Raw genomic sequence first — 9,230 nt, 5'->3', positions numbered from 1 at the left:
GATAAAATATGAAATAAATAAAACCCACAATGCTCATATATTTGGATAAAAATCATGCTCATATATTTGGATAAAAATCTTATAAACCAACCAGAAGTATAAACCATTTTACTGTATCCAGCAAGTGATGGGTTGACTCAAAAAATTTAGGTAACATACTGATTTCAAATTTCATGTGCTTGATAATGTAAGTGAATAAAGTTCTCTTATCACCAGGATATATTTAATGTTAGAAGTTCTTACTTCACGAGGCAGTTTAAATAGAAGTTTAAAGGCATTTGTCACAACCAAAAAAATCTTCTGTGCTGCACAGTTTTGTGATGATTTGTTGCAGAAACAGCTCAGAGTGTTCAACAATCCTTAGAAGGTGTCACATAGTGCCTGTGGGGCTGGCATTGCACACCACGGACAGAAGAGCCCAGAAGGAAAACAGAGCTGGGATGGGACTACAGGTTAACAGTCAGAGGTCACACTGCAGGGAAAAAACTTCACTGGTGTCTGTGCACATTCTGGTCCCACCTCATAGGTGTAAATGCTATGGACACATTCATTTGTCTCTGCATACATAGTAAGGGAGTCATTAAAATTCTCCTTTGTGAAAGAATGAAACAGTTTAACAGCACAGAGGTGAGTCCAGTACAGAATAGCTGCAGAAACCCTATCCTCACATTTCTGCTTTTTTCACACATGAATTCACACTCTGTATATGAATAAATAAACGGCTTCAGTCTAAACCAGGTTACAATACAGAAGAATCTTTGAAAAAAGAACAAACTATATTTTCATCCACAATAAAAAACTTGGATCCTTTTACCTGAAACTTTATTGTTCTCTGGTACTTTAATTGGATAACAATAACCTTAGCATATTTTGTATGAGTTCATAAGCTGAAGGTTAATTACCATTCAGCAGAGATGGGAACAGTGCTGTTCAGAGAGTTCTGTAACTCTCTACATAGCACTAACCTGAAGAGTCACTACATAAAAATGGCACTGCATTGCAAATGCAAATGGTGTTGACTCCCTCAAATCTCCAGGATAATTCTTAACCTACTTTCAAAGAAATATTTTATGGAGGAAACATGGTTTATATTAATAGAAACTGGATGTAAAATTTAAAGATAATTTGAAGATGACTTTTTTTATTTTTCATCACCCATAAATGCATTCAGATATATTCATTATGCTTGGAGGATTCAAGATCTCCATCACAAAGTTAATTTGAATTTTAAAAAAAGCAACAACAGAAATTAATTTCATTGCAGAGAAACAGCATAAAAAGCTATGATCAGAGAAATAAATAAAACCTGAAACAATTTAAAATGTATTATTAAACTAATGCAATTAAATTTTCAATATTTTTTGAGTAATTTTCCTCATCAACTTCCTAATGACCAGCCGATTCCCTAAACTGAACCTCCCTGAGAGAGCTGTCTAGTGTTTCACCACCTGCCCCTACAAAGAGTTTCCTGATAGTGTTTGTAACTCCCTTTCAAGTTGTTGCAGACTGCCTCTGTCCTTCTTCACCAGCAGCCAAATCTCTCTCTCCCAGTCCTGAGAGAGCACATTCTCTAGGCCTCGACCACCTTGGGGATGCTTTGCTGGGCTCACCACAGTTTCTCAGCCCAGAGACACTGTGGAGATTATCCAGATTCACTTGGCAATGACATAGTTTACCCCATTTAATGCGGGCCTCAGCCCTGTTTTGAGTGACAGTTTCCACCAAATGACTTCTCCACAACCCTTCAATGGCTTTATGGCCAGCTGCACATCCAATAATTTATCATTGCAAGTGTCTCCCTTGCTTTTTGGACAAATCAAACCAATTATATAGGTGATAGTAAGAAAACCACACGCCCACTATGTGTATAGATCACATAAATATTTGGATACAGGGCATCAAATATTTTTTGCTTTAGTTGGTATAAAAGTGTGTTGGAAAGGAATTGCAAGCTGATTTAGTTGATACTTGAATATTACCAAACTTCTGAAACTTTTGTATTTTTTTAACAGCAATTAATATATTTGTTAATGGAAAGCTAAGGATGTGTCTTGTATTAATTCAAAACACTGATTTTAATTTAATGTGAAGTTTTCAGATATTTGAGCCAAATAAATCTTTTTTCACTGTTTTTAAGAGCATGAAAAGATAAATTTCTTTCATATTAGTGTTAGCAACTGCACCTTCTGTTATGCAAACCCAGATAATTATATTTCATGGGTTTTCCTTACTGAGAGAAAAAAAACCAAATTGTCCCCCTAACTTCTCGCTGAAGTTTTTGATCTTGAAAGTTCTTTTGAATTTGATCGTGAAAATTCTGTTCAAAGTGCATGAAAAGGGAACAAATCTTACTAAAATTTTCAGTAACTTGATGAATACTAAATACCAATATGCTGCTAAATTCTTCTAAAAGCTGCTTATACTTGGCTAACAAACCATATTCTCCTGGAAGAAACATTCATATATCTATGACTGCAGATAGGCTGGCTATGCCAGTAAATCTGTTGTAAATATTGCAGTAGCTATTACCTTATTAGAAATAACTATTTATAGAAGTGCACTCCTAAAGTGGAAATCTCTTTCTTTTAGGATAAAATCCTAAAGAATTTTACTTGAACTCCATAAAGAATTTTAGTTTCTATATAAAATCTTTACAGATTTACAATAAAATAGTAATATAAGTAAAACTTATGTGGTTTGGGAATATTTATTCTGTATGCTTTTATGTAGATAAATAAATAGGTAGTTATAAGCCAAAGATCTAACTACAAAAGTGGAGAGCGACAGAGAAGTTGACATAGCTGAGTCAATAAAACACATTTGAAAAATTGCACAGGTGTAAAAGAACAAATCTGTTTACAGACCTTTCTCTTATAGAGCAATAATGATTTATCTTTTTTAAAAAAATCACACCCTAGTTTTTCATGTGCAGCATTAATGAAGAGTCTTTCTATAAATCCAGTAAAGTAGATTCTGATCTGAGAAGTCAACATATAGTTACCCTAGAGCTAATATTCAGAAGGTAGAGTGTGAGGGAAATACTGCTTCATAGGCAAAACTCTGTGAATTCACTGTTATTGTGTCCTTATAAGCCTTGTGAGGAGTGGCTGAGGTCACTTGGGCTGTTCAGCCTGGAGAAGAGAGGACTGAGGGGAGAGCTCACTTACCAAAATGTTGCTGAATGCTTGTTCATTTCACAGGCAAAAAGATGGTATCTGTCTGTGTGAGCAGTGACAATCTTAAACAAATACCTTTTCACAATACTAAACTGTTTGAGAAAATATTCTAACAAAATAACAGTAGTAAAAAAGTCAAAACGCATTATTGGTTAGGATGCATTTGATAATTTGGAGCGATATTGTATATCTAATTTCTTATATTTCTTTTCTAGTGCCCAAAATTACACATGAATATCTTGCTTCAAACACTGCACTTTTTTTTTTGCTTGATATATATGCAAAGCTCAAGGATTATCCAATAAAGAACATCCTTCATGGCCTTGGTCAAGGGTAATAAAGGTCGTGAAGGCTGTCCTTTACACAGTCTGCATCTGAATTTTTTCTAGAATATTAACACACATATCAATAAGGGCTGTCATTCAACCTTGAGGTGCAGTTAAAACAGAAAAATGATGAGCAGTACTTGGTAGACACTTCTTTTACTAAACTGGTCTGTTTAAAACAGAGCATGAGATTCAGAGTTGTGTGGCAAGGTGGTATCTCCTGAACTCCACCAGTGGAAGGTAAGTCAGACTAGTCAGAGTAAATACAAGTTTTAATTTCCCATAGCACAGAGATCATGTCCTTAGAGACTTAGGTTTTCTTCTACAGAAAATAAAGGAATTTAATCTTTCAAGCCTAGAAACCAGTAATCTCTCCCTAAGGGATCACTGCTTACATAGATGCAAAGGTTTTGTACATAACATTGGTATGTGTATCACTTGTAAACTCACAAAAAAACACTGAAAAAACATACCAAATTATGTAAATCCCACATGGCCAGGTAAAAATCTCAAGCCTGTGCAAGTGATACTGTTCTTCAAGTCTGATGAGGTTATAAAAGGAATGCCCAGAAGTGTCACATGATTAAATCAAGCTTGTGACTGCACATCTGGGAATCTTTCACTTTTGCCCACTTTTGATTAGATGTATATCTTTTTATGCATGACATATGACTGTATTGCCCCTAAATATCCAGGACTACATACAGACCAGACTGGTTCCATAGAGATGAGAGCCCAGCTTCCTGCTCCATACAGCCCTAAGCTGTCTTCAGAATTCAGAAGATCTCAGGATGAAATTTACTTTTAGCAAGTCATTAGAGACCAGAGCAATTTTACCAGGTATCTTAGAACAATACTCAGAATATTTCATCATCCTCATGCTTGAAGTTATGTTATTTATCACTCTGACCATAGTTTTAAGATTAAAACTCAAAAAAATAGGAATTACGCAATGATACGCAAACAACAGTTTTTTAGCACATCCGCAGGTAAAAATCACACAGAAAAGGGTTTTCTCTTCCACTCTCTTATCAGCAAGGATTTACCTAGCAGGTCAGCACCTTGAGAACTTTCCCTTTCAGCAGCAAAGAGACACCAACATCTTCATGCCTCACAACTAAATGATGCAAACATTTGTTCAAATCAGGACACATTGCAGTTAGCCCTTATCTAAAGGTAGGACAGTGGGTCGTGCTTGTATTGCTGAAAGGATGACTCATTTTACTTTGCACCTTGCCATCATAGCCAACCTTTCATCATCCTATCCTATGACTGTGTTCTTCTCAGGGACATGAAGCAGGTATTTATTTATTTTTAAATTTGTTTTGCAGTCAAGTTTTCATTCAGCTGACTCCTGTTTGACTCCAGGAGCCAGACGTGCATGAGTTCTCCTCTTGGCTTTGAAACACTTAATATTGATACATCTCTGTCTCTGTAATTTTATGTCCTCTGAAGGAGTGTTGTAAAGAGTAATTACAACTTTTAAAGTACAACTTTTAAGGGATGTGATCATAGAAAGAAAACAATCAAGTGGATGAGACGTGGGAATGGAGGCTCACCAAGAATGAAGATACTGAGTCACCTGCACAACTATAAACCTCACCTTAAAGAGAAAACAGAATTAGTTACAAAAGGATAAAAGAGATAATTAGAAGATTAAATATGATTTATTTCAACAGATGTATTTAATAGATGCAAATAAAAATTAAGGAATATACACATATTGACAAATTGGTGCATGTAATTACCAGAGGCAAAGCTTCTGAGCTCCTATATCCTTCTTACTGAGTCTCAATTTTGGCTCTGAAACACTCAAGCAGCATATTGTCACCAAGAGGACTTACTTTCACTAAACATTCTGAATTACTTATTTCATATTTTTATTGACTCTTCCCTTCCTGCAAGTTTTTAGCTAATAAAGACTTCAATAGCTCTCATCATCCATACACATATCCACATTTCCAAGCAGTATATTTTCTCCAACAGCAGAGAAAAACTATTCTGGACCCAAAGACAAGCACAGCAGGCCTGGCAGGTGGGAAGCTATTTTCCACTTACATTGTCCAGAACCAGCACAAAGAAGGAATTTGCCTACCAAAGAAGACTCTTTTATTTATCCTTTCTACAAACTTCTGTATATTTTCAAAATAGCTGAACTTTCCTGCTCACCTCTTCTAATGAACAATTGCATCAACTAATCTTTATAATGTACTTTCCCATGTTTTTTAGTGACTGTTTAGTGAGCATGTTTCATTTTAGCAGAACCTTTGGCTGGTTCTGCTCTAAGCCTAAGAACCTCAAAGAAACAAGGATGCGAGCAGGATTGACAGGTATGGGACTGACTCATGATCCCCCAAAGCCCTGCTCAGCTATTGGAAAAGTATGATAGAAGTTATTGTTAGGACCCTAAAATCAGAACCTAGATGCCAGTTTCACATCTGCATATTTAGGTGGTTTTGAATCATAATGATTTTATTCATGCAAGCCCAGCTCAGATTAAGAAACCAATTCTTCTCTCTGACTGAGTTCCCAAAAGGATTTTATTCCATAAGTTTTCTTTCAGTTTGACTTAGCCTGACTTGCTTTTACACATCTGATTCTCTTAATATATGCACAGGAAAGAAGGCAGTAATGCCCCATTTTTAAGATCTTGGTGGCTGGAGGCTGGGAAGTAGAAGACCTAGATTTTGTTCCCTCTTCTCATGGAGGCTGGGATGAGTGTTTTTCCCTTGGAAGAGACCTGGATCCAGATCACTCTCATGTTTTTGACATGAAATACTAATTAGATGAAATACATATACTGATTTCAAATAAGTAAAAGTATGTGAACCTCTTAAAATAAAATGGCAAAATGTTTTCTTGAATTCTCTCAAATTTTTCATATCTGGTTTCAAGATGACATTTCTGTTCAGAAATAAAAACTACCTACCTCTTCCTAATAACCTTAAGCTGAATTGGAAAAATGCCTATGAAAAAAAATCAGGTATAGGATGCCTCTGTTTAGATATTTTCTTAATTCAATATGCAAACTTACAGGCTATGTTTGAAAATATTTTTCTTTGTTTTTCCTCAAGTCTTCTGTGCTCTAAGAAATGAAGTAAAATGTTTTGAACTCATAAGAAAGACTGTCATATCTCCTGAACTAAGAAATGAAAACAAAACTAATAAACAAAAAAGTCAAAAACTGTAAGTGTCTTAGAAGCTAATAAAAGGGAAAGTGCAACAAACAGCACAAAGCCTAAAAATAACCACCACAAAGCTCCAGTTCCTTGGCTCTGTGGAGTTTAAAGGTCCAGGCTCCTGAATGCAACCAGGTGAAAATGATTGCAGGAGAAGTGTGGACACAGCCTTGAACACATTAAGAACCTTTCCTATCTGGAGGAAGGCTGTGTTTCTGTATGCAATATGCAGCTGGGATATCTTAGCACTGCAAAATCTGAATTTTAGAAACATGTTAGTTCAAATATTCAAGCAAGCTGTTGTTAAAGTTTTGAGAACTTTGATATACCATTTTTACTTAATATATTGTCTCATTATACACATAGGTCTGAGGCTTCCATGTAAAATTTAGTATTTGGAAAACCAGTTTGATTTTCCCCTCTAAATCCCTCTTAATATTTGTCCTTCATTCACATTGTAATATTTATTGCTAAGCCATACAACAAAATATTGTAAAAATTTTGTTATTGCTATTACATAGGGCTCCTTAAGAGGGAAATATTTAAAAAATGTATCACAGATTATTGACCTATGTTTAAATTATATTTTCACTTACTAATAATTAGTGTAACAGAGTGAGCAATTGAGTAAAAGGTTATATCTATAAAATTATTAAAAAGGATTAAATTATGCCCAGCAGCTACTAGTGAAAATGCACCCAGCCATGGCTATCTATACTGCAGTTGCACTGTCTCAGGTGGAAATTGCATATTAATGTGGCCCATTTAGTTTATGCTACAGACTTCTCTGAAGATGGAACAGTGAACTGACTAAGATAAACTACTAATGAAACATAATAAAATGTGGATGTTGATATTGAGAAACTAATGGCAATTTTGTACTTCTGCTGCTTTAAGTACACTATTGTTAATTACTAATTTTAATTTCTTCAATTAGTAACTGCTCTAGGAATTTTGAATAATTTTTCCCTAAAAGACAAAAGGAAGAATGACATTCCATTTAGTAAACACACTTCTATCAGAAGGAAAAAAAAAGTTAAAAATCAATTATCTTTTAACTGCTTTTGCCCTTCTATAACTGTACCTGACATTAATACTTATTTTATTCTATATTTTATATCTTAGCAGATCATCTAAGGACCTGCCTAAGCATAGAGACTAAAGGTCCAATATTCAAACTATGTATTAAAGGGAATAGTTGTTTATTGTTATTAGTTTTATTTTTAATCAAAAATGAGTATCTCTTTTCTTTTTAATGACTTTTGCTACTCACTGATCCTTAAATCTTTGCTGAAGTCCAGTGTCTAAGAGTACTTAATACAGGGCTTGTTTTAGGGCTAGAACACACATGGTAATACTCCAGAAGAATCTATCCAATACATCCACTAACCAATGCATTTTTTGATGTTCTTTATATAGAAACACACAGAAAACTAACAACTAAAAATACAAGATTTAATTTAAGAATTGCCTATAATTCTTTCAATTATCACACTTTCTCATTTCTTATCATCCTGAAGTTTTATCCACACAGTAATTAAAAATGATTTTCCCCCCTCCGTTGACAAGTCTTCAATTTTGGTATGACAACTCTTGTTTTATAATGAGGTGAAAGGATATTACTGGTAAAGAAAAATGGACTTCTCTGCTTGCTAACGACTGTCAAGTATTATACTTCATTGAACATACTGTCTTATTGGGAAGAAAATAGTCATATGGAGTTCCAAATATGTACTGGCATGTTTATTTTTATCATACAAACAACCATGAATTTAAGGTGACTTCCTCCAAAATTAAAAAGAGAAAAGACTCCTTCTTGTCTCAAACACTGGCAGTTTCTTCCTCTGACTTTAGAGGTTTTCAAGGAGCTGTGAAGAAAAATCCCAAACATGGTATTATCTTTTTTGGCATCTTTACTGCCCAGTTAGGAAAGGGAGGATAAGGTCCAATGAAAGTTATGTCCTGTGTTTTGTAGGCTAAACCTCTAGACTGGAGGTTGTGTCCATCTGTGTCATTTATAAAGTACATATGCAGGATCTGGATTGCTTATTTAAACTGTATTTTCTTGGCTCTAAGTAGTATTAATTTTCTGCTGCTTCCTTCTTCATTTGGTATGTAAAATCTGCATAACTTTCATCTCACACCAGCAACTCCTTTAAATGACCTGGCTTCATTTCTGCAATATATTTAGACCATTTGTTCACAAAGGATTTTGTCGCATCTGTAGGTGACTTAAAAATAATTTAGGTGGTTCCTCAAGTAAAAGGATGAAGGCCAGTTTACAGAATGCTCTGCTACCCGACCTTCATGGTGATAACTTCCACTATGGAAAGACTTTCCATTCTCTGGCCTTTGGAAATGCCTAGCTTTAGTTAGATGCTGATTCATTTCCTGCAGCTCTTTAAATACAGCCAGCTGTGTGTGTGCTGCTGAGGGTCAGTATCATTTAAGCATTGTTTCAGAGGCTTCCTGTCCCTGAATTCTGTAAGAGGGAAAAAAGTTCTGTTTTGCTGTTTGGTATCAGGTTTTGTTTTTTTTCCTTGGTTTTC

The sequence above is a fragment of the Zonotrichia albicollis genome, chromosome 6, assembly GCF_047830755.1.
Source record: "Zonotrichia albicollis isolate bZonAlb1 chromosome 6, bZonAlb1.hap1, whole genome shotgun sequence".
Lineage (NCBI taxonomy): Eukaryota > Metazoa > Chordata > Aves > Passeriformes > Passerellidae > Zonotrichia > Zonotrichia albicollis.
Note: the sequence above shows the minus strand (reverse complement) of the source record.